Raw genomic sequence first — 25,973 nt, forward strand, 5'->3', positions numbered from 1 at the left:
ATGATTCTTGTTCTTTCTTTTGTTAATGTATTGTATCACGTTGATTGATTTGTGGATGTTGAACCAACCTTGCAGCCCAGGGATAAATCCCACTTGGTCATGGTGAATAATCCTTTTACTGTACTGTTGGATCCTATTGGCTAGTAGTTTGGTGAGAATTTTTGCATCCATGTTCATCAAGGATATTGGTCTGTAATTCTCCTTTTTGATGGGGTCTTTGTCTGGTTTGGGGATCAAGGTAATGGGGCCTCATAAAATGAGTTTGGAAGTTTTCCTTCCATTTTTTTTTTTTGGAACAGTTTCAGGAGGATGGGTATTAATTCTTCTTTAAATGTTTGATAGAATTCCCCTGGGAAGCCATCTGGTCCTGGGCTTTTGTTTGTTGGGAGATTTTTGATGACTGCTTCAATTTCCTTAGGGGTTATAGGTCTGTTCAGGTTTTCTAATTCTTCCTGGTTCAATTTTGGCAGTTGATACATCTCTAGGAATGCATCCATTTCTTCCAGGTTATCTAATCTGCTGGCATAGAGTTGCTCATAATATGTTCTTAGAATTGTTTGTATTTCTTTGGTGTTGGTTGTGATCTCTCCGCTTTCATTCATGATTTTGTTGATTTGGGTCATTTCTCTTTTCTTTTTGATGAGTCTGGCCAAGGGTTTATCAATCTAGTTCATTCTTTCAAAGAACCAGCTCCTAGTTTCGTTGATCTGTTCTACTGTTCTTTTGGTTTCTATTTCATTAATTTCTGCTCTGATCTTTATGATTTCTCTTCTCCTGCTGGGTGTAGGCTTTATTTGCTGTTTTTTCTCTAGCTCCTTTAGGTGTAGGGTTAGGTGGTGTATTTGAGACCTTTCTTGTTTCTTGAGAAAGGCTTGCATTGCTATATGCTTTCCTCTCAGGACTGCCTTTGCTGCATCCCAAAATTTTGAACAGTTGTGTTTTCATTTTCATTGGTTTCCATGAATTTTTTAAATTCTTCTTTAATTTCCTGGTTGACCCATTCATTCTTTAGTAGGTTGCTCTTTAGCCTCCATGTATTTGAGTTCTTTCTGACTTTCCTCTTGTGATTGAGTTCTAGTTCAAAGCATTGTGGTCTGAAAATATGCAGGGTATAATCCCAATCTTTTGGTACCGGTTGAGACCTGATTTGTGACCTAGGATGTGATCAATTCTGGAGAATATTCCATGGGCACTAGAGAAGAATGTGTATTCCCTTGCTTTGGGATGGAGTGTTCTGAATATGTCTGTGAAGTCCATTTGGTCATTTCGTGTTTGCATATTCCTTTAGTTTTTGTTTGTCCTGGAAGCTTTTTATCTCTTCTTCTATTTTCAATGACAGCCTAGCTGGATATAGTATTCTTGGCTGCATGTTTTTCTCGTTTAGTGCCCTGAAGATATCATGCCAGTCCTATCTGCTAGGTCTCTGTGGATAGGTCTGTCGCCAGTCTCATGTTTCTACCATTGTAGGTTACATATCTCTTCCCGAGCTGCTTTCATGATTTTCTCTTTGTCTCTGAGACTCGTAAGTTTTACTATTAGATGTCGGGGTGTTGACCTATTTTTATTGATTTTGAGAGGTGTTCTCTGTGCCTCCTGGATTTTGATGCCTGTTTCCTTCCCCACATTAGGGAAGTTCTCTGCTATAATTTGCTCCATTATACCTTCTGCCCCTCTCTCTCTTTCTTCTTCTTCTGGGAACCCAATTATTCTAATGTTGTTTCATCTTACAGTGTCGCTTATCTCTCGAATTCTGCCCTCGTGATCCTGTAGTTGTTTCTCTCTCTTTTTCTCAGCCTCTTTATATTCCATCATTTGGTCTTCTATATCATTGATACTCTCTTCTGCCTCATTTATCTTAGCAGTTAGTGCCCCCATTTTTTATTGCACCTCATTAATAGCCTTTTTGATTTCTACTTTTTTATATTTTATTTCTTTTATTTCTCCATAAAGGGTTTCTCTAATAACTTCCACGCTTTTTTCAAGCCCAGCTAGTATCTTTAAAGTCATGATTCTGAACTCTAGGTCTGACATCGTACTAATGTCCGTATTGAGTAGGTCCCTGGCAGATGGTACTACCTCTTGTTCTTTTTGCTGAGGTGATTTTTGCCGTCTTGTCATTTTGTCCAGAGGAAATAGATGAATGAGAGAACAAAATGCTAACAGGTTAACTACATCCCCAGCAAATATACTCTATACAAATCAGAAAAGACCTGAAACCAGGGGGAAAGAAAGGGAAAGAAAGACAAAACAAAGAGAAAAAAAAAAAGAAAAAGAAAAAGATAAAAACAAACAAAAACAGAACAAAACAAAAAAAAAAAACAGAAGATCAGTGCCACACACTAGATTTTGGGTGTATTTTGGTCGGTTAGAAGAAAGTGCCTCCTAAAATTTTAAAGGAAGAAAGACTTATATATGTACAAAATAAGGGTTGATACAATGAAGGGATGGAAGATGACCGTAAAGATGAAAATTATAAAAGATTTTATAAAAGGAATTGATAAGATAAGATGTTGTTTTAAAAAAGAAAGAAGATTAAAAAAAAATGGAGAGAATGTGATCAGGCAGGTGACTAGAATAAAGCCATACACTAGTGATTTAGGGTATATTTTGATCTGTTAGAAGAAACTGTATCTCAAAATTTTAAAGAGAGAAGAACTTATATATATATATATATATATATATGCCAAAAATAAGGGTAACTACTATGAACGATAAAGTATGACTCTAAAAATGAAAAATAAAAAATGTTTTTTTAAAAAAGGGATTGATAAGAATTTGGTTGAAAAAGGGAAAAAGAAAAATTAAAAAAAACAGTTAAAAAATTAACTTTAAAAACTAATGAATCATGGTAAAAAAGCCATGAATTCTATGTGCAGTATTCCCCTAGCGCTGGAGTTCTCCCGTTCTCCTTGATTGGTAAACTTGGTCTTGGCTTGCTGGCTGTTCGTGCTGATCTTCTAGGGGAGGGGCCTGTTGCCGTGGTTCCCAAATGTCTTTGCTGGAGGCAGAATTGCCCCGCCCTTGTTGGTCTGGGCTAAGCAATCTGATCGGGTTTGCTCTTAGGACGTTTTGTTCCCTGCAAGCTCTCGGTACAGCTTTGGAGGACCAGGGTGAAAATGGTGGCCTCCCAATCTCCACCCGGAGGAGCTGAGAACTCGGGGCGCCGCTCCTCAGTGCACCCCCAGGGAAAAGCAGTCACTCCCATCTCCCCGGTCTCTGGCCACACTCAGTGCTCACCCGGCCTGTGACTGAGTGTTTCTATCTCTGGCACCCAATCCCGTGTGGAGTCTCCAAACCCAGCAGATCCCTGCAGTGAGCTCCTGTGCCGCTCCTCCCAGGGGAGGAAGGGGAGTCTCCCCAGCTCTGCCGTTTGTTGGGTCCCTGCTGGAGGAGCAGTGGCCCGACTGGGCCGCGGATCATAGTTTATGGCAACCCTGAGCTGAGAGCCCGCGCCTCCGCTCTGTCTCTGCAGCCGGCTTCCCTGCTCCCATACCTGGGAGCTCTGCCACACTCAGGTACCCCCGGTCTTTCTGTGACCCCGAGGGTCCTGAGACCACACTGCCCCACGAGGGTTCCACCCTTAGCTGAGCCACCAGAGCAACGTCCCTCAGCGGAGCCGGCTTCTAAATGTTCCGATTTTGTGCCCCGCGGCTCTATCACTTGCCAGAAGCGGCCGACGGAGGCCCCCTCCCCTGCCGTCTATCCTCCCGAATATTGCCTCAGACTCACTTCTCCACAACGTCCTACTTTCCAGTAAGTGGTCGCTTTTCTGTTCAGAGAGTTGTTGCTATTCTTCTCTTCGATCTCCTGTTGAGTTCGTAGGTGTTCAGAATGGTTTGATCCCTATTCAGCTGAATTTCTGAGACCAGACGAAATCCAGGTCTCCTACTTCTCCGCCATCTTGCTCCACCCCCTCGAAACTCTTGAACTTAGAAAAACTTTCTAAACTCTTCTATTAATTATAATCATTTACCTATAGGTTAGCTTGAATTTTCAATGAAGATTCTTATAATATCTACAAGTAATGACAGTGCTTATTTTTTTTCCATTCTGGATTTTATATTTTTGTTCTTTTTTTTTTTAGTTCTAGTTACTGCACTTACTAGGTACTCCTGTGTACTGGTGAATAGTGATTATTGGAGGCAACTCTTGACTTGTTACAATTCTGACTATAGCAAATTAGACACATACTTTAAGGTTTTATGTCTCTATTTAATAAAAATATACTTTATTATGGTTGCTAAGCTTTCTGGAGGTAGGTTGCTGAGAGTCTGGTTTATTTTTGTTTAAACCTAAATGAATGTTGTTTTTATCAAAGGTTTTTTTGTTTGTTTGCATCTATTAAAATAGATAATAAGATAAATTTTCTCCTTTAATCTGTTATTTGGGTAAATTATTTCTATTGAATTTGTAATGGAAATCAAATTTGCAATTCTAGACTAAATCTCTTTTATTTATTACTGGATTTGGTTTGCTAACATTTTTGAGTCTTTTTATTCATGAGTGAATATGGACATGAGTTTTTCTTTCTCACAGAGTCCTTGTCAAGTTTTGGTATTAATGTAATGATAGCTTCATAAATTACTTGAGTAATAATTTCTATTTTTCTACACTTTGTAATTGCTTGTTACGTATGAGAATTATATATTTGTTAATAATTAGAGAGACCTGGTAGCTGAAACTATCTGGACCTGGACTGTTTTTGGAGCAAAGATTTTTAACGACTACCTTAAACTTTTTAAATAGTTAGAGTATTAGTTGATTGTCTATTTCTTCTGCAACTGTATTTTCCAGTAATTTATCCCTTACACCTAAGTATTCATATTTATTAAAAAATTTATTCATAATGTTCTCAAATATGTCATGTCTGCAACACTTGAATTTATGTTGCTTTTTCTTTCAAATATCATTTGTACTTTTTCTTTTTTTTTTTAACATTCTTAGTTTATTGATCCTCTCATGAAAAATCTGCACAACCACCACAGATAAGCCACTGCAGCATCTTTACTCCTTCTGTTGTCCAATCTCCAGCTCACTTTTTGCCAGCACCAACGTTGGCTTTTGCAGTCCCCCTGACTTTCTTCATTCTGTTCTTGTGTTCCTTTCACTGTTTTCTTGATGTCTTTTTCTTCTCATACAAGCCATGTCTTGCAAGTCTGTGTTTGGGTTCATTTTTCTTTGCATGATCCAAGGAATCATAAATCATGCCAAAGCCGGTTGTCTTGCCACCACCAAAATGGGTTCTGAATCCAAACACAAATATGACATCTGGTGTGGTCTTGTACATTTTGGCTGGTTTTTCCCGAATTTCTGTCTTAGGTACCGTTGCCTTTCCCGGGTGAAGAACATCATGACCATCCGTTTCCACTGAAGTAGTCGGTTAGTCATGAACTTCCTGATCCAGATAGTTACTGTGTCATTCATGATGGTGGCGAGGCTTCAAGTAGCTGGGGAGGAAAAGACCATTTGAACTTTTTTCTTCATTTCTTCTTAATCTATTAAACCAGGAACTTGTCAATTTTATTAATCATAGCAAAAAACAATTTTTTTACTTTGTTTTATTTTACCTATTGTATTTTTCTCATTGATTTACAGTCTTATATGTATTATTTCTTTTCTTTGACTTTCTTTCACTGCTATATATTTTTCTAAATTTTAAAAATAGATTCACAGCTCCTTAATTTCAGTCTCTCTTCTACTATAGATCACACATTTAGGGCTCTAAATTCCCTTCTCAGTACCAGTTCAAGTACTTTGCACTGCTCTGTGTTCTAATGTTTTATATTTGTTTGTTATGTTTTAGTTATATTTTAGTTATGTTTTGAAATGTCTGGCCTACTTAATATTGAAATTATCTTAAAAATAAGGAAATCCAGAAACTACCTCCTCATAAAATCTCAATAACTTTTGAAAAGTACATTAGCATAATAGGTTGCATGCATTTCATTAAATGTCTTTGTTAATGTTTTTATTAATATTGTTAGTTTATGTTTTGTTCTGGCAATTACATCTTTGAGGCATAATTTGGTATTTGAAATATCAGGTATTTAAATATCTGCTTTTAATTAGTAAGTGATTTATTGGGGGGTGGGGAATACGTTGTTAAACACCACAGGTGAGTAATGAGGAAGATAATGGCTTTCAGCTTTCACGAAATAGACATATCTTGCATTAAAACAATAAAAACAGAAAAGAGGTGATTGAAGGATAGACCTTAAGACCTTAGGTGTAGTATCAAGGATCTTGTCTAGTACATCTATTTCCTTAAATTTATATTAAATTAGGAGGATTTTTTGAATTTGTTAGGAGAACTCTAGCTAATGTCCAAAGAAACCCAGAGTTTTTATTATTCTATAATCTTACACTTCTTTGTTTGGAATTAGTATTAACCAGACTAATTTAAGTAGAGAAGAAGTATGTTCACATAACATTTCAGGGTCAGGAAGGCTTCCTGGAAGAGGTAAAACCAAATTTGAAATGATAAAGGTCTACCTTGATATCAGATAAAGTTGACTTTCATTCGGTTAATTCTCTGATCTCTTTCTCATGAACTGCTACTAAGTCATATTTTTAGCATAACTAATTTTTTCTAATCATACATTTTCTATATATGATCTCATTGTGTCCCATTGAGTTGGTTTCGGTTTCAGATTCTCATTTGAGAATGTATTAACATTAGATATTATCTTTAACAGTTTAGCTATCCTTCTGAGTAGTACTGTATCAAAAAATTGAAAAGCATGCTTTTTGAACATCATTCACTTTATTTATAAAAGTGGAAGGAACTGAAATAGGGAATCCTTTGATATAATATAAAAGACAATGTACAAATTGATGTTATTTAGTACATATTGTTATATTATATACATTATTCATTATAATTGCTATAGCAGCTGGAAAGCTATCCAGCTGACATTTCTTCATATATAATTTGGAAAAAAAAGGCCCATATATTTCTGAAATTAACGTAAGTCTACCTATGGCATATCCCTGAACTATGGATCTAATAACTAGTACCAGATGTTAAGAAGAAAATGCAATTGGTTTAGGTAGCTGTTCCTTAATTAATATGCTATGTTTCCTAAATCTTGTAACATCTTTCTCTAAGTGGTAAAAATATCCTTTCATGCAATCCATCTAGAGTGGTGTGTATGTGTGTGTACATGTGTGCATGTGCACATATGCCCATGTATTTTATGAAATCATTTTTAAGACTACTCAACTGTATTTCTAGAAAGCACTTATTTTTAGTTTTGAATTTGAAAATTGTCCTGTCCAGTTTTCTTTTTGTCTTAACTCTAAAGATTTTCACTGTGTTTATCACTGGTGGATTTCACTATTTATGAACTCAGCATGAAAAAAGCTCTTCTTAACTCTTATATTTGATCTATTTCTTCGAAACAGATTAACCCCTTATATAATCATATCAACTCATGTATTCCACTATAAGCCTCAGGAATCTTATGAAATTATATCTAACTTTTCACTACTTCCATTTGTCTTAGCTAATGACAGTTTGAATATTCATAGTTTTTATTAAGTCATAATTTTATTCATTTATTCATTCACTTGTTCAAAAAATACTTTTTAGTGTCACTGTATTTCAAGTACTGCTCCAAACTCTGGAAGGAAAAAATAGACAAAAATGAACTACAGTGGCTCTTGAAATGTGTGCAGCATGGTTGAAGGATATTTCACTGTTATTGACATCAAATCATTGATCTCTCTCACCTAAATTATTTCAGTAGCCTCCCAACTGATCACCTTGTCCCATAGTTAGCTCTTCAAATAGCAACCAGAGGGATCTTCTGAAAATTTATAACCTGATCAGATCATTTGACTTCTCTGCTCAAAAGCCTACAATGTCTGGTCATCATATTCAAAATTAAATCGAAATTTATTCCCTGATTATGAGGTCCAACATGACCTATCCCTACTTATGTCACTGCTCTGGTCTCCTACTCATTGATATTTAGTCTCTCCACTGGTTACACTGTTTATCCTAAAGCATGCTAAACAGGCTGCAGGACTTTTCACTTGCTATTCCTGCTCCCTGGAACACTGGTAATTCATATCTTCCACGCAGTCTCCTCCTTCAGTAAGGTTATAAGACTATGTATCACTTGCTTAAACATTCTGGCAGTCACCATATTATCATATATAGATACAGTCCTTTTTATTCCCTTTCTATCCCTTTGCCCTACTTGATTTTTTTATAGTAATTGTCTATATTTATATACATATGTATTTATTTAATGAATTAAAAAATTATAATTCCTTGTAATATAATCACTTGCCCAAGGGCTCTAAATCACAATATTATCTTCAATTGTTGAATCGGGCTTTTTGAATAATGACACTCCTCTATAAGTAAATTTTGTGAGGGCGCCTGGGTGGCTCAGTCTGTTGAACATCTGACTCTTGATTTTGGCTCAGGTCATAATTTCAGGGTTTTGAGATCAATCCTCCCCTTGGCTTCATGCTGAGTGTGGAGCCTGATTGAGATTCTTTCTCTCTTCCTCTTCCTTGCCCTTGCCTCCCTCTCTCCTCTTTAAAAAGGAAAGGAAAGGAAAGGAAAGGAAAGGAAAGGAAAGGAAAGGAAAGGAAAGGAAAGGAAAGGAAAGGAAAGGAAAGGAAAGGAAAGGAAAAGAAAAAGGAAAAAAAAAGGAAAAGAAAGAAAGAAGAAAGAAAGGAAAGGAAAGAAAAAAAAGAAAGAAAGAAAAGGAAAAAGAAAGAAAAAAAGAAAGAAGAAGAAAGAAAAAGAAGAAAGAAAGAAAGAAAGAAAGAAGAAGAAAGAAAAGAAGAAAGAAAAGAAAGAAAGAAAGAAGAAAGAAAAAGAAAGAAAGAAAAAGAAAGAAAGAAAGAAAGAGAGAAAGAAAGAAGAAGAAAGAAAGAAGGAAGGAAGGGAGAAGGAAGGAAGGAAGGAAGAAGGAAGGAAGGAAGGAAAGAAGGAAGGAAGGAAAGAAGGAAGGAAGGAAGGAAGAAGAAAGAAAGGAAGGAAGAAGAAGAAGAAGAAGAAGAAAGAAGAAAGAAGGAAGAAAGAAAGAAAGAAGAAAGAGAAAGAAAGAAAGAAAAAAAGAAAGAAAAGAAAGAAAGAGAAAAAGAAAGAAAGAAAGAGAAAGAAGAAAGAAAGAAAGAAAGAAAGAAAGAAAGAAAGAAAGAAAGAAGGAAAGAAAGAAAGATAAGAAAGAAGAAAGAAAGAAAGAAAGAAAGAAAGAAAGAAAGAAAACGTATTGTGAAAACCTGACACAACATGGTTGCTACTTTTCTCTTCTGGAGACTGGATCCCAGGACCCCTTAAACCTTATGATCTAAGTTACTAAATGTTCATATCTAATTGTTGTGAATTTCCATAACAAAACATCTAAAGAGTATGAATTAAACCACTATTTGAGAAGTAGGAATATACCATACTTTAAAATGATAACAGTAGGCTTTCCCTAAGTTCTTTAAACAACAGCTCACTTCAGTGCTGATCAGGGGACCCATTTTGTTCTTAAATGTCTTTATTCTATATAATTGAACAAGACTGCCAACCAACAGAATGGGAAGCAGAAATGTGCTTCATCTGTGAGATACTGTAACTACTTTGCTTTGAGGAAGTAAAATGATGGTAATTTTGCTATAACTACAATGCTCCTGGTCATCTTTTACTGATACTTCATGTCTCTTAAAAACAGTTATCTGACATCTTTTTTTTATTACTAGCAATAATGAGCATTGTTTATTGTTAATAATTTCAGAATAATTTATGTCTATGATGTGTTCTCAGTAAATTTCATAATGAGATTTGTTGGGAGGAGGTCAACATTGGGAAGTGTTATCAAAATAACATTCATTATTATTCATTAGGTTAAAGTTAACTTTTAATGAAAAATTTCCTTTGACAGTCATTGAATAATAATGAAAATGTAAAATGGAAGTGAAAAGATTGCGAGCATTCTGTTGAGATGTATCATTTATATGTCTAATAATAGAACAAAATTTAGCTGAAACTGATTGAGTGACATTAGGGAAAAACCCCTTCAACATTATAGTATGAAAATAGCAGTAGAAATATCTCAGGAGATTTATTAAACTGCAATGAGTTTGCGTTAAAAAATAAGACAAAATTAACTTTTAAAATAATTCAATTTACCTATTTTTTGCAAAACTCAGAATATCTCTATTCAGAAATATCAACTTCCCATGGGCAAGTGTGCATAAGATTAACTGGTCTTATTTTTCACATTAGTAAAATGTGGTTTAATGATAGCACTTATCACACAGCTATTGTAAGTATTAATTAATATAATTAAACTAACTGACTGTAGGTATGCTCAGTTAATGGTTATTTGAACGTCCACAGATCCCTGATTCCTATGCCTATATGATTATATTTGAACATCTATAATTTGAATCATAATTTTTCTTGTGTCTTCAAATTTAATCAATTGACAACAAAATCTCCCAAACACTGTCATGAAGGGGTTCATGTTAACATGTACTTCAAGTGGAGCTATCTCTCTTCACTTTAGATTTTATTCTTACAAGACAAACATTTTGTAAGCATCTGCCCCAAACCTGTTTCCAGCCTGGCATTGTGCTTATGTTTTGTTAAAAATCGCTTTTATATGGTAGTTGTGATTATTATCATTTTTCCAGCTACAAATGCCCCACATTTTGGAGGAGTTATATGAGTAGATCATAATCCTTGATCATGAAGAAATGGGAAAATGTTCTGCTGAAGGGAAATGATATCTGATAAGAGACAAGAAGGAAAAGATGAGAAACATCTAGTAAAGGAAAGGATTTGAATCTAAATGGATCAAGTAAACTAAGATTAAATTGATTTTATGCCTGCCATTAATTTTCCTGAAGTCTTGCTCTCAATTTTGTTCTTCCCGATTTTAACTCTTTCCTGTACAGCTTTGGAGTCAGTGTTAAGTGGAAGGTTGTATTTTCTATCAGCTCGCCACACAGAAAACTCATAACACCCACTCATACTTATACCTCAATTCTATTGCTAATTTTCTCTTAATAGTAAATCTTTTAGATTTGCTATTTTTGATGTAGTTTTAATTTTTAGTAAGAGTTAGAACCATCCTTCCATTTACTGTAATACAGTCTATATACTTAGGCGGTGTATGTAAGTTTTAGGAGGAACAGTGAGAGAACAAAAAATAGAGATTAAATTTTTGATGATCTAGGACTGTTGTCACCATTATGATGGTAAAGAATATTTACAACATGCTAATGCTATGGTAACAGAGTTCTCATGGTTGAGGGATTGTAATTCATTCAAGCCTCAATGACCATTATGGCAATTGTATTTTAAGCATAATTCATAGAGATTCAAGTGATTATTTGAACATCCTCTAAAATTCCTCTCCAGGATGTGGCACAAATATTTCAGTAATGAGTCCTGGGCCTTCTTGGATCCATTATCTGATGAGTGCTGTAGAGGAAATGTGTGTGTTTACCCACTAGGGAAGGAAAAGTGCCAGCACCAGAGACTGATGGCAACACTTTCTAGACATTGACTTCAGAACCATAAATGCCAGTTTGACTTGATTCTCTCTGAGTGAATAGCAGTGGTTTTTGAGCAGTCTTCATGCCAGATGAAAGTAACTGGGCCTTCTGACACTTAGTAGTCATAGAAACGTGACATAAATGATCCTCAGGAATACTAGAAGCTCAGAATAGGATTGTTTTCTTTTCTTTTTTCTTTTTTTTTAAGGATTATTTAATTTTTTTTAGAAAGACATTATTTATTTATTTATTTGACAGAGAGAGACACAGTGAAAGAGGGACACAAACAGGGGGGAGTGGGAGAGGGAGAAGCAGTCCTCCTGCCAAGCAGAGAGCCCGATGTGGGGCTGGATCCCAGGATCCTGGGATCACAACCCACGCGAAAGGCAGAAGCTTAATGACTGAACCACCCATGCACCCCAAGGATTGTTTTATTTTAAGGGAAAATATCCCTGCCCCAAAATATGTATAACAAGCTTGCATTGTTTATAAAACACAGACATTATAATATATAGAAAAAGAGATTTAATGCATAAAGAATTTAATTTAATACAGTGTTTGGTTTACTGATGTGAAATGACCATGAAAGCACAATGGAATTAGTATTATCAGGCATTTAATAATGGTTTGAATTTCCATGGTGACCAACTCAGCCTGAGGGATCCAAATTCATTATTGGACTAAAATCACTAGATTAACTTAATAGAAATTGACCTAGATAACAATCTAATAGAATTTAATAGTACACATTAATTGGGATATATATATATATATATATCAGAATTCACTCATGCATATAAAATTCTTTTTATTTTGTATTGAAGAATAACAATCATTGAAGAATAACTTTTGAAATTATAGCAAGTGTTTTATAAACGAAATTATTGGATTGATATTAAATTTTTTCGTTTTTGTGTTTTATAATAATAGAAATGTTTTATGCAACTTGACAAAATATTTTATAAGCTTTCTGACATATTCATTGTGAGCATTTTTATAACCAGAACAAGGATACTAATTGTATTCTCCAAATTTGGAAAGTCAGTGTCATACTTATGATAAAGACCTAGCATTTATTTTTACTACCAATCTTATGTTATTCTTTACTTTATACTACATTCCTATCATTTCATTGTTTCTATGTACATGGTGCCTTAATGCGAGTCCAGTGATTTCTTACACATTGCCTCTATGTTTCTCACAAAAACCCTATAAAATAAGAATGGTCAAGTATTACTGATCTTGTTTTAAATAACAAACAAATCTAGAAAGATGACTTTATACATATACACATGTCACTTTTTTATGCATGCATATTATATATATGTATCAAGTGATTATATAATGCATACACAAATACACGCCCCTTCAAATTACTGCCATACATAGTTCCAATAAATTCTGGGACAACCTTGTTTTCATATTCGTTTACTCTTTTTTTTTTAAAGATTTTATTTATTTATTTGAGAGAGAGAGAATGAGAGATAGAGAGCACAAGAGGGAGGAGGGTCAGAGGGAGAAGCAGACTCCCTGCCGAGCAGGAAGCCCGATGTGGGACTCGATTCCCGGGACTCCAGATCATGACCTGAGCCGAAGGCAGTCGCCTAACCGACTGAGCCACCCAGGGCACCCCCATATTCGTTTACTCTTATCTCATTATTGACTTCCTGCTTCAAATGTTTGCCATCTATAGCACATGTAACCTGAATTGCCTTGTGCTTTGTTCACCTGTGTATGAGTGGAGCCGATATCAATAGTGATGACTCAATTTCTCTAACTCTTGCTCTCCCTTATATATAGACCCCCTAATCTCCTCTCTACCAAACCTCACCATATTTCTGAGCTCCTTGGAAGTCATTGCAAGTTTACTAAGAACTAATGTCCCTATTCTTTTATTTTGACCCTATATTGACAACTGATGGTAGATAGCTGCTCAAGTTCAGCATCTTATTGCCACCAGCATTGGGACCCTGTCTCCAGTGCTCCAGTGTTTACTCAAGTAGCACATCATCATATCCCTAAGGCATTATTCTGTGTTTTCCACAGCCCTGCACCTGATGGTTCTCTACAAAAGAGGGCAGGGGAATTCTTCTTTCCTCTGCTTTGGTAGCATTTTGTCATCTAGGCACTAAGTTTGCTGTTCACTCTCCTCCAGATATCCTCATACAAAACAGGTCCTAAACTAGTTCTTTTCTCAAAAGGACTCAGCTACAAGTTTCTAAAATGAGACTGGGAACCAATATCAGATAGACACCAACTGGTTGTTTTACTCTTGCTTCCCCTAATCAATTATTTGTTTGTGTACAATGCGAATATGTGAAAACCTGCAAGAAAATAAATTTAAACCAGTAAATACCTCTAAGCTAGTTCATAGATGAGTTAAATCTCACCACGGGACAATGGGACTCAAGCTGAGATGCCCCACCCCATCCCAGTAAATATAGACTGAGCTACAGATGTAAATATAAATTAGATGATTCTATTCTCCTCTTCAGTATACTATTATGTTAAAATAAGCAGGCATGCATAAACTCTTAGTCAGCAATCTAAACCATTATAAATTATATTTAACTTATTTTTAATCAAAATTATAACATTATAAAAATATTAGTAAATAAATGCTTATAGAATATTTTTCAAGTTCATAAACAAATTTATTAAAATGTTACCTTTATGAAAAGAGAGCAAAGCGACCTCTTTTTATGAAAGATTTAATTTTTCAGAATAATGAACAAAATGCATTTGGCAAAGAACAATGCAATACTTTTTTTTAAGTGAAATATACATTTCCTGTAAGGTGTTTCAACTGTGTAAAGATACCTTTAAATATTTCTTTAAATATAATAATGTATTAGTTTCTTCATGTTGAAAAGAATGAGGACACACAGTCAGATTGCATCAGTCAGCTCATGGACATTTATTTTAACAATAAACCAAAGTGCTGAAAAAGCAGGAAATACTTTCATAAGCAACCTTCCTGGACTTGAGGAAAATCTGGACCTTGAACAGGCTACCGTGTAGCACTAGGAATCTCCCAGCAGCTTTGTCGCTGCACAGCAAGAACAGTCCCTTAGAAAAGCTCTTTCTCCCTGTCTAGTGAGGAGTTATTTCTTCTGCATCCCAGCCAGCTCTTATTCCTTCTGTTCTCCCTTTCTGTAATGACTAGCTTCTTTATTGTACTCCGGGCAAAATGCTCTAGAAAATGAGGATGTGACTGGTTAGAGCAGTCACCAGTAAGTTTAAGTTATGACCATGGTGTAAATCACTCATGCCTGGCTTCCTCAAACCCAGCAGGACATCTCGGTGTGAGATGATTCCATTTGGTTCAGATAGGAAGCCATCTTGAAAACCTGTGGCCAGAGTACAATTGGAACTTGGTACAAAACACAGCGAGTGTTGCATTATGAATCAGTTTTGGCCATTATTCAGAAGGAATCAATAAATATAGCAGACACTTAGAGCGCACTGTGTCATATAGCCGATTTTTATGTTCTTCTGGTTATTCTAAATAATGAGCATCTCTCCTGAAATAAAGAGATGTCAGGGACAGAGTGATGTGATCAGAGCTTATATTAGTCAGGCTTCTCCAGAGAAGCTGAACCGAAAGATCCATATATGTATGGAATATGTATGTATGTATGGAAAGAGATTTGTTTTAGGGAATTGGTTCACCCAGTTGTGGAAGAGCCTGACAAGTCCAAAATCTGATGGGGAAGGCTGGCAGGCTGAGGACTCAGGAAAGAGTTTCAGTTCAAGTCCAAAGGGAGTCCACTGATAGAATTCCTTCTTGATCAGAAGTCAGCCTTTGTTCTGTCAAGTTCTTCAACTGATTGGATGCGGTCCGACCACATTATGGAGAGTAATCTGCTTTACTCAAAGTCTACTGATTTAAATGTTAATCCTTTTTAAAGATTTTATTTATTTATTTGTCAGAAAGAGAGAGAGAGAGAGAGCACATAAGCAGGGGGAGCGGCAGGCAGAAGGAGAAGCAGGCTTCCTGCTGAGCAAGGAGCCTGATGCAGGACTCGATCCCAGGACCCTGGGATCATGACCTGAGCCAAAGGCAGATGCTTAACTGAATTAGCCACCCATGTGTCCCAAATGTTAATCTTATCCAAAAAGCACCATCCAAAAACATTCGGTATAATGTTTGACAAATATCTGGGCATGAGGGCCCAGCTATGTTGACACATAAGATTAACCATCACAAGGCTCAACAGGGCCTGAGCAGACACAGGAATTAATGCTGTTTGGGCCAGGAAAAGCCTGAACACCAGCCTGGAAGGTCCTGAACAAGTGAAATGATTCCTCTCTACAGCTAGTACTGGGGGATGACCAGGTTTTGCAACTGACAGTTTTAGGAGTAGACACTTCTAGGAACAATTCTAGAAATATACTGCTCCCTTAATAAGGGACAGGTGATTTAATGGCTTCTCACTAGTTCAGGTATTGCTACCAAGAAAGAACAGGTGAACCTGGATTTCAAGGGAAAGCAAAACTGAGATTAAAAAGGAGCATAACAGTCATCTGAAGGGGCTGACAGCCTGAGAAAGGAACACAAGAGGGATACTTCAACATAACAGTTGAAATCCAGTGAAATAGAACTTTGGGAGGGGACAGAAGATAGTCTAGCAAACAACAGCAACAACAACAGCAAAGAGGCATTCGAAGAGGATGGATTTACCCATGCAGAGGACTTTCTGGAACTAAGAATGTTGCTTTCAACTTAAAACATTTAATGTAAGTATAGAAGGAGTGGATGATGACTTCTGAGACACATATTTGTGGACAGGAAGATTAAATATAAAAATATGTCAAGACAGCACAGAAATTATAGGCAGAAAGGTTAAAACTATGAAAAGTTACATGAATTCGAACAACTGAAAAAGAGAAAATAATTTAGAAAATATTAAAAGAAAATTTCCTGGATCTCAAGAATATTTCAGCCCAAAGATGGCAACATGGATGAAAAGAGACTCACCTAAGCAGATGTTAGTTAAAATTTTTTTCCAAATTAGGATAAAAATAATCTTTTTAAAATCTCTTGGCAGAATAAGAAGTTATATAGAGAGGAAAGATAACCAGTCTGTCATTAAAATCTTCACCCACAACTCTAGAAATTAGAGGAGAGGGAATATGTATACAGTCAGTATATATAAAGTTGAGAGAATATATTACCCACACATATCTTCTGAGTAAAATAATCTAGAAAGAATTCTAACCAAGGAACAAATAAAATAAAATCTTCAGTGTAAGAAAAAAAATTGTGGGTCATATATAGTCAAAAACAAAAAAAAATCTAGGTAAGGAGAGGATAAAAATTAAAATAATATTAAGTATTTAAAATAGCATGACATCTTATCAAGGATGGAGAGGTTCTTAGACATTAATAATGTTTTAAAGGTCTCTTGAGGGAAAAGATGAAGTGTAGGGAAGTACAAGAATTTTAAAGGTCACATCTTATTAGAAGCAGTGCCATGGTGGGTGGAAGTATTTGGTATTTTGTTTTCACATAATAGCAGAGAAGTAGGCATTTGGTTAACAGTGCCATGAAGAGGTTAGTAATGAAATATTAGGGAGAAAATCACTAAACAATATAATGTGGGACATCATATACTGATGAAGGATAAAATAACAATATTATTTTGAAAACCTATGAAGCTGATGAATTTCAAATATATTTTATCTATAAAAGCAGCTATTTCCTAAAGTTCAACCTAATATGGTATGTGAACATACAAGTTAACAAAGAGCATGGAATGATGAAGACAGATGGCTAATGAAATGACAAGCACTATTTTATTTACATGATCAGAATACAGGTGCAGGTATACCTTGCCTTATTGCACTTCACTTTATTGAGCTTTGCAGATACTGCCATTTTTTATGAATTGAAGGCTTGTGGCAACCCTGCGTGGAGCAAGTCTATTGGTGCCATTTTTCCAGCAATAGTTGCTCACTTTGTGTCTCTGTGTCACGTTTTGGTAATTCTTGCAATAATTCAAACATTTTCATTATTATTCTATTATGGTGATCTGTGATTAGTGATCTGGGATAACCCTGCAATGGCTTCTAAGTGTTCACATGAAAGGGAAATTTCCATGTCTCTCACTTTAAATAATTAAAAACTAGAAAGGATTACACTTAGTGAGGAAGGCATGTTGAAAGCTGAGATAGGCTGAAAGCTGGAGTTCTTGTGCCAAACAGCTAAATTGTGAATGCAAAGGAAAAATTCTTGAAGGAAATGAAAAGTGCTACCCAAATGAACATTCACATGATAAGAAAGCAAAATAGCCTTTTTGCTGTTAAAGAGAAAGTTTTAGTGGTCTAGGTAGAAAATCAAACCAGCCACATTTCCTTAAGCCAAAACCTGATCCAGAGAAAGACCCTAACTCTCTTCAATTCCATGAAGGCTGAGAGAGGTGAGGAGGTTGCAGAAGAAAAGTGTCAAGCTAGCAGAGGTTGGTTCATGAGGTTTAAGGAAAGAAGACTTCTCCATAACTAAAGTGCAAGGTGAAGCAGCAAGTGCTGATGTAGAAGCTGCAACAAGTTTCCCAGAATCTTTAGCTTACATAACTAACGAAGGTGGCTACACTAAACAACAGATTTTCAGTGTAAGTGAAATCACCTTAAATTGGAAAAAGATGCCATCTAGGACTTTCATAGCTAGAGAGGAGAAGTCAATGCCTGATATCAAAGCTTCAAAGGACAGGCTGACTCTCCTGTTAGGGACTAATGCAGCTGGTGACTTAAGTTGAAACCAATGTTCATTTACGATTCCAAAAATCCTAGGGCCCTTAAGAAATATGGGAAATCTACTCTGCCTGTGCTATAGAAATGGAACAACAAAGCCTAGGTGATAGCACATCTGTTTGTAATATGCTTTAGTGAATATTTTAAGCCCACCATGAGACCTACTGCTCAGAAAAATAAAGATTCTTTTCAAAATATTACTTCTCATTGACAATGGACCTTGTCACCCAAGAACTCTGATGGAGATGGACAATGAGATTAATGTTGCTTTCATGCCTGCTCACACAACATCCATTCTGTAGCCCATGGATGCCATTCTGTAGCCCATGGATGAAGGAGTAACTTTGACTTTCAGGTCTTTTTTAAGAAATACATCTCAGAAGGCCCTAGATGCCATAGATTGTGATTTCTCTGATAGATTTATACAAAGTAAATTGAAAACCTTCTGGAAAGGATTCACCATTCTAGATGTTATTAAGAACATTCAGGATTCATGGGAAGAGGTCAAAATATCAATAAGAACTGGAGTTTGGAAGAATTTGATTCCAACCCTCAAGGATGACTTTGATCAAGGGCTTCAAGACTTGAGTTGGGGAAGTAACTGGAGATTTGGTGAAAATAGCAAGAAAATTAGAATTAGAAGTAGAGCTTGAAGATGTGGCTGAATTGCTGCAATCTCATGATAAAACTTGAATGGATGGGGAGTTACTGCTCAGGGATGAGCAAAGAAAGTGTTTTTTTGAGATGGAATGTACTCCTGGTGAAGATGTCAGGAAGATTGTTGAAATGACAACAAAGGATTTAGAATATTACAAAAACAGTTGATAAAACAGAGACAGAGTTTGAGAAAACTGACTCCAATTTTGAAAGAATTTCTATTGTGGGTAAACGCTATAAAAAACATCACATGCTACAGAGAAATCATTCACGAATGGACGAGTCAACTACAGTGGCAAACTTCATTGTTGTCTTAATTCTGAGAAATTGCCACTACCACCCCAGTCTTAAGCAACTACCACCCTGATGGGTCAGCAGTCATCAACATCAAGGCAAAACCCTACATAAGCAAAAAGATTACAATTCGCTCAAAGCTCAGATGATAGCACTCTTTAACAATGAAGTATTTTTAAATTAAGGTATGGGAATTGGTTTTTTAGACACGATGTTATTGTATACTCAATAGATTACAGGATAGTGTAAACATAACTTGAACATGCACTGGAAAAACAAAAAATTCAATTGACTTGCTTTATTGCCATACTCATTTTATTGAAGTGGCCTGGAGCCAAACTGTGCTATCTCTGAGGTATGTCTGTTCTATATTATACATTCTAAATAAAAAATAATGCTAAACAATGGAATTCTACAGGGTGAGTCAAAGAATTTTGAGAAAATGAAGTAGTCAGTGTGGAATAGAGTGATTAGAGAAAGCATGAGGGACAGAGGTGGAAATTAAGTAAGGGCTTTGAAAGGTAAGTAGTAGAGTCATTCTTAGACTGGGCGTGGAGAAGGAGACCTAAGCACAAAAGATGGAGAAAGCTATTTAAATGTTGGAATGGATTGTCATAAGAATGCCATGACCATTGTGAAGACAGAGGGATGTCATAGACAAGTAAGATGTGATCAGCATGTGAAAACCTGATTTAAGTTGAGCTAGTCTATTTCATGATGATAGGCATGTAAACAGTCCATGAAGGGGAAATGACAGTCAGGCTCAAGCTATGCCATTCTTTTAAACATAGCTAAGATAATACTGAATATCAATTGGTACAATGGGTAGCATTTCTGAAGTGAGACATCACATGTCATTCTGCAAGCTTGTGTGTGACTGGGAGATCACATTGTGATCATGATAGATGTTCACATCAATTCACTTTCTCTGAGAATCTGAGAATGTAATACTATCAATGCATCTGTTCCAAGTATATTATCTTCACAAGGCATAGTTACCAATGAAATGCATGTCACTGAACATATTTATTTTTTGGCTTTCTTTCATTTGTTTGTTTTAGAATCTGGGAGAGAGGATTTATAAAATGAAGATATGTATTAATGATGAATAAAACCTTAATTATTTGACTGAGTGTTAATATTGAAGAACCCAGAAGCAAAACACTGATAGACACTTCAAAATGTAGCTAAATCTATACATTACTTACCTGAAGCTTTAAAACAACCTACCAAACAAAAAGGCCAGTGATTACAATCACAAAACAAAGGTTAATCATAGAATCTATTTACAACAACTGATGCTACAAGACTTCTTTATTTTTTATTTTTTTATTTTTTTATTTAAATTCAATTAGCTGGGACTCCTGGGTGGCTCAGTCGTTAAGCGTCTGCCTTTGGCTCAGGTCATGATCCCAGGGTCCTGGGATTGAGTCTCACATCAGGCTCCTTGCTCGGTGAGGAGCCTGTTCCTCCCTCTCTCTCTCTCTCTCTTTCTCTGATAAATAAATAAATAATAAAAAAATAAATAAATTCAATTAGCCAACATATAGTATGTCATTCATTTCAGATATAGAGTTCAATAATTGATCAGTTATGTATAACACCCAGTACTGATCACATCATGTGCCTTCTTCATGATAAGAAATCAGCATTCTGCTAAAAATAGCTTTTAATAATCTATACAGGATCTTCACTGTATTTCCACAAAAAGGAATGCCAACCCTTGTTGAGGCACTTCTTTCATTTGTACTAGAAAATGTCAAGAATGAGAAGTGCCAAACTTAGAACATTTTACACTAAAGGAAGAGGAATAGGAATTAAAAAATAAATGTAATTAAAAAATAAAAAGATTGTGTATTACGAATTAGATATTAATAGTGAGTGAGGCTATCTTTCAGTTCATTTCTGTATTTGAAATGTTAATGATACAAAAGTAGTTTTGCTTTGTCTGGTTCAGTGTTCTTGATTTGTCCTGCTCCATCCAGGTACTTTTTTTCTCTCAGGGTTTAGAAGTTTACACACACACACACACACACACACACACACACACACACACACAAGACCTAGAAATGTTCACTTTTAATCACTTACTAAACATTTTCACCTTTCCCATGAAGTATAAAATGCTTCATGTAAACAATATTTTATACCCTTTTATAGAACAGAAGAATAACAAAGAAGTCAGAGTAAGAGTAACAATGATATAGAGTTTAAAACCATTCATTCTACAAGTTCATTGTTAATCATATATTTCAGAATACACTGGTTTCCAATTCCAGCAGGAGAAGAGATAAATATTACTGAGTTCATATAAGTCTAGATGGTCTTAAATTATTCAAATAGCTTAATTACTACACATTAAAATAGTTTTTTACATCAACTTCCATTTTGGACTTTTCCCCTGTTTAGATGGAATTTTATATTAAATGTGCTTTCATTTATGTGTCCTTATTTTTAATCAGTTTTGGGGGTTATTCAGTCATTTAATAAAATTTATTATAATAAATTATGACTAGAGTGGCTTGCAGAAAATCAAACACAATAGAAATTTGCTTAATTTGTTTATATAAGGCATCTCCAAACAGCTGTACTGTAGGGTCTTATGTCCTTAAGAGATGATTTTACATTTCAAACAATTGCTTAATGTCATAAGAGACTATAAGATTCATTCCCCCCCCGGGAGAATTTGTATTTGAACCACGAAATTTCTGCAAATATACAATTATGCTATCTCTAACACAAATGCTTAGAATACTGCGTAATTTAGTCCTCACTTACTTGACAGCCCTCTAACGCTTCAAATCATTAGAGTTAGCACAATTTGCTTTGTAGGTGCATGAAAATGGTTTCATTGCCAGTTACTTCTTAAATCACTGTACTGCCAAGTAAATGGAAAAATCACCAGTGGAGTTTGTTGAGTTAGTTGAAAGAGCTAAAGATAATAGTGGTTTGCTAATATATTAAAGATAGAAAGTAAATATTTAAAAACTTATGCTATTTTGAACAATGGGTGATTGATGCTATTGACCTCCAAATAGACCATAATTTGGGCATTTTTCCACTAAAGAAACCAGTTACTTCTAAATAGCTCTAATGACTAATGTCTCTTTCATTTCTCCTTTATGTCTCTCTTTCTACTTACAAGCTGGTTGCATATTATGATTTTATTTATACTCTAAATAAAATGCATGCATATATGTATATATGTACACATGAGTACATGTGGGTAATTGAGGGATTATGGGCAATTTTTATTTCATTCTTTGTGCTCTTATATTTTCCCAGGTGTTCTGCAATGACTATGGTTTGCTTTTATAATTCCAATTATATTGGAATTATAATATGCATTATTTATTTATTTATTTATTATTTGAGTATAGTTAACACACATGTTACATTAGCTTCAAGTGTACAACATAGTGATTTGACAAGTTTATAGTTTATGCTATGTCCTCCATATGTGTAGTTACCATCTGTCACCATACAACACTATTACAATATCATTGACTATATTCCTCATTCTGCTCCTTTTCTTCCCATGATTTCTTCATTTCAGATTGAAAGCCTATATCTCTCATTCCCCGTCACCCATTTTGCCCATCCACCTACCCCTTTCCCCTCTGGCAACTATCAGTTTGTTTTCTCTACATTTATATGTCTTTTAAATTTAAAAAAAAATTGGGGTACCTGGTGGCTCAGTTGGTTAAGTGTCTGACTCGATTTCAGCTCAGATCATGATCTCAGAGTTGTGAGATCGAGCCCCAGGTTGGGCTCCATGCTGGCCATAGAGTCTGCTTAAGATTCTCTCTCTCCCTCTCCCTCTGCCCTTCCACCAACCTCTCTCTCTCTCACTCTCCCTCTATATACAAAAAAATTAAAATAAAATACATATATATGTATATATATATGTATCTATATACATATATATGTACACACATATATATATATGAAGCAAATGGGAAGTCAGAGTTGGCAGTTAAGAAAGAATGAAGAGAGTGGGCACCTGGGTGGCTCAGTTGGTTAAGCAACTGCCTTCGGCTCAGGTCATGATCCCGGAGTCCTGGGATCGAGTCCCACATCGGGCTCCCTGCTCTGCAGGAAGCCTGCTTCTACCTCAGCTTGTGTTCCCTCTCTTGCTGTCTCTCTCTCTCTCTGTCAAATAAATAAAAAAAATAAAAAAAGAAAGAAAGAATGAAGAGAGGGGTGCCTGGATGGCTCAGTCAGTTGAGCATCCAACTCTTGATTTTAGCTAAGGTCAAGGTCCCTGGGTTGTGAAATTGAGCTGTGCTGGCTTGGAGCCTGCGTGAGAGTCTCTCTCTCTCTGTCTCCCTCTGCCCCTCTTTTCCCTCCCCTGCTTACACTCTCTTTCTCTCTCTCAAAAAACAAACAAAAAGGAATAAAGAGAGAATAAATAATATCCGTTATTTAACTAATATTTCAGCATCTGCTATTGTAGACATTATGTTAATGAAGATAATTTTAATGTATATTCTTCCAGTTCTATGCATATTCCTATATATGGAATATTTTTGCAACACATTGAGAATATAAAATACATACTAATTTACCAAGTGCTTTTACTTAATATATCATGAGAAATTTGTCCATCTTACTAAATATTGTTTCACGATAACCAAAGTCTCCCATTTCAGTCAAAAACACCATTTCCTTTCTAGCTTTTCAAGCCTAAGAGTTACTCTTGATTTCACTCTTTTTTCTTCTATTTCTCCTGCAAATTCAGTCCATCAGTAATGACTATTCTCTCTACCTCTAACAACTTACTTTTCTACTTATCCATTTCTCTCTGTCTCCACTAGTTTAAACCTCCATCATCATTCATCTAAACATCTAGAATGGCTTCCTAACTGGTCTCATATATTTCACTCTTGCCTCTACAACCTGTTATTCCCACAGTAGCCAGAGAGATATTTCTAAACCATAAATCAATTGATGTCATTTCCCCATTTTTTAATGTGGGGAGACAGGGGCAGCTGCTTATATATCACTTCCCCTCTCCTCCCACCTTGGACTATGATTGATGAAAAGAGTCTACCCTCTCACTCAGATGTTTAGTTTTCATGGAATTAGTCTTTATGATTGTGAAATCTCTAAGAATATACACCTTGAAGAAGGAAGCTCGAGTTCTGAGATTTAAGTTGGCTAAGGATTGACTGTTGCTAGGTGCAAATGGTAGTGTTGATTTAACTGTGGCAGTATTTTTTTATTAGCAATGTTACTATCATACTGGTGTCCTGGTTACAAAATCCCATAGGTTTGGAGTGGTCATTCACAGCCTCACTTTTTCCTATTTTTTTATTGAGTGGCTTTCTGGAAAACAAAGGCTTTTAGTAATGTACATTTGGCTTTATAGTAGGAATACTTGCTACTGAGTGTTCACTTGTCAGATGCTTACAATATTTAAGGTTTAGTACCAGGGGCATGAAAAAGAAAAATAATAAAACAGGAAGTTAGTTCTTTTATATCTCACATTCATTCAACCTGAAACGTATAGTCTACTGGAAGGCTTTCTCTTCTAGGCATTACCATGTACTAATGTATATATATAATGAAGTCTACAAAGATCTAAGATCACTGAGTTATATCTGTACTATTGATTCCCTAATAAGATTATGCCTAATATGAAATATATTCATATAATTTATATATCATCCATTCATATAGTCATTTATTTAACAAACATTTACTGATCACCTGCCCAGATCCAGGCCCTGTGTAACATTCTCAGTATTTCATTGTGAATAAGACAATTTCTACCTTCAAAGAGCTTTAGAATTGAAATCCTAAACTCATTTTAGCTTTGAATCAATGTAAATTTTTGCTTCAAGAGGATACTGGGGAAAAAAGTATTTTTAAAATTTTTTTATTGACTTGATATGTAGCCACTTAAGATACCTTTTTCTTCTAAAGACTGGTTTGACACTATGCCTAGAATTATTTGTGAAGCCAAAAGGAAAATTTGCCTTCTGTTTATATTGCTGCTGCTGGAAATTTTGCCTTCAACCGAGGTGTTGTTCTTTGTTATTTATTAGATTTTTCTCTTTGGATTCCAGAGTTCTGAATAAATGTATCTAGGTGTGAATATAGTTTTACCTATTCTTCTTAAAACTAGCTTGTGTACCTGAATTTGAGAATTATATTTTTCATCAATTCTGGAAAGCCCTCATTTATCATCACCTCATATATCCCCCATTCCTTCCCTTCTTCTGGAATTCTAATTACATATGTATTGGGTCTTATCAATAGGATTATAGGCTTTTTGAAATATGCTTTTTAATTCATTTATCACATTCAAATTTCAATAAGAATTTTTATTTCCAGAAGTTTTAAATTTTCCAAACATTCATTACTCATATTTATATATAGGTTTTCTTCTGTCTCACATTTAAATTTTTCTGTTAAATGATGGACAATTTTAATTTTTAAAAAAAATTTTACATTCTCTGTGGAATAATTACATTAGCTGAATTTCTTTTGAGTCTAATCCTCGCATGTGTGTGCACGTCTGAGTGCGTGCTCATGCGCACATGCATGCTGCCTCTACTCGCTTGAAATGTTTCATGTGGTTTGTAATTTTTTGATTTTGAGCTCTTATTTGGTGGGGCTTTATCTATGGGAATCCTATGAAACTCGAGCTGAGCATATTTTATTTTTGCTTCTATTGGGTAGCTAAGGAGAAGCAAGGGTCCCAGACTTTTTATGTTAATTTCTTAGTTTATTTTTCAATCTATGTAGGAAAT

General features: G+C 35.4%; 1 protein-coding gene and 1 pseudogene across 1 annotated transcript in view; one reads left to right on the top strand and one right to left on the bottom strand.

Annotated features, from left to right (window-relative positions):
• Positions 1 to 25,973, top strand: part of GALNTL6 (polypeptide N-acetylgalactosaminyltransferase like 6) — a 1,216,700-nt gene that overhangs the window by 436,063 nt on the left and 754,664 nt on the right. The gene's annotated exons all lie outside the window — the stretch shown is intronic.
• Positions 5,033 to 5,424, bottom strand: LOC118356766 (annotated as a pseudogene).

Source organism: Zalophus californianus, chromosome 2 (assembly GCF_009762305.2).
Source record: "Zalophus californianus isolate mZalCal1 chromosome 2, mZalCal1.pri.v2, whole genome shotgun sequence".
Taxonomy (NCBI): domain Eukaryota; kingdom Metazoa; phylum Chordata; class Mammalia; order Carnivora; family Otariidae; genus Zalophus; species Zalophus californianus.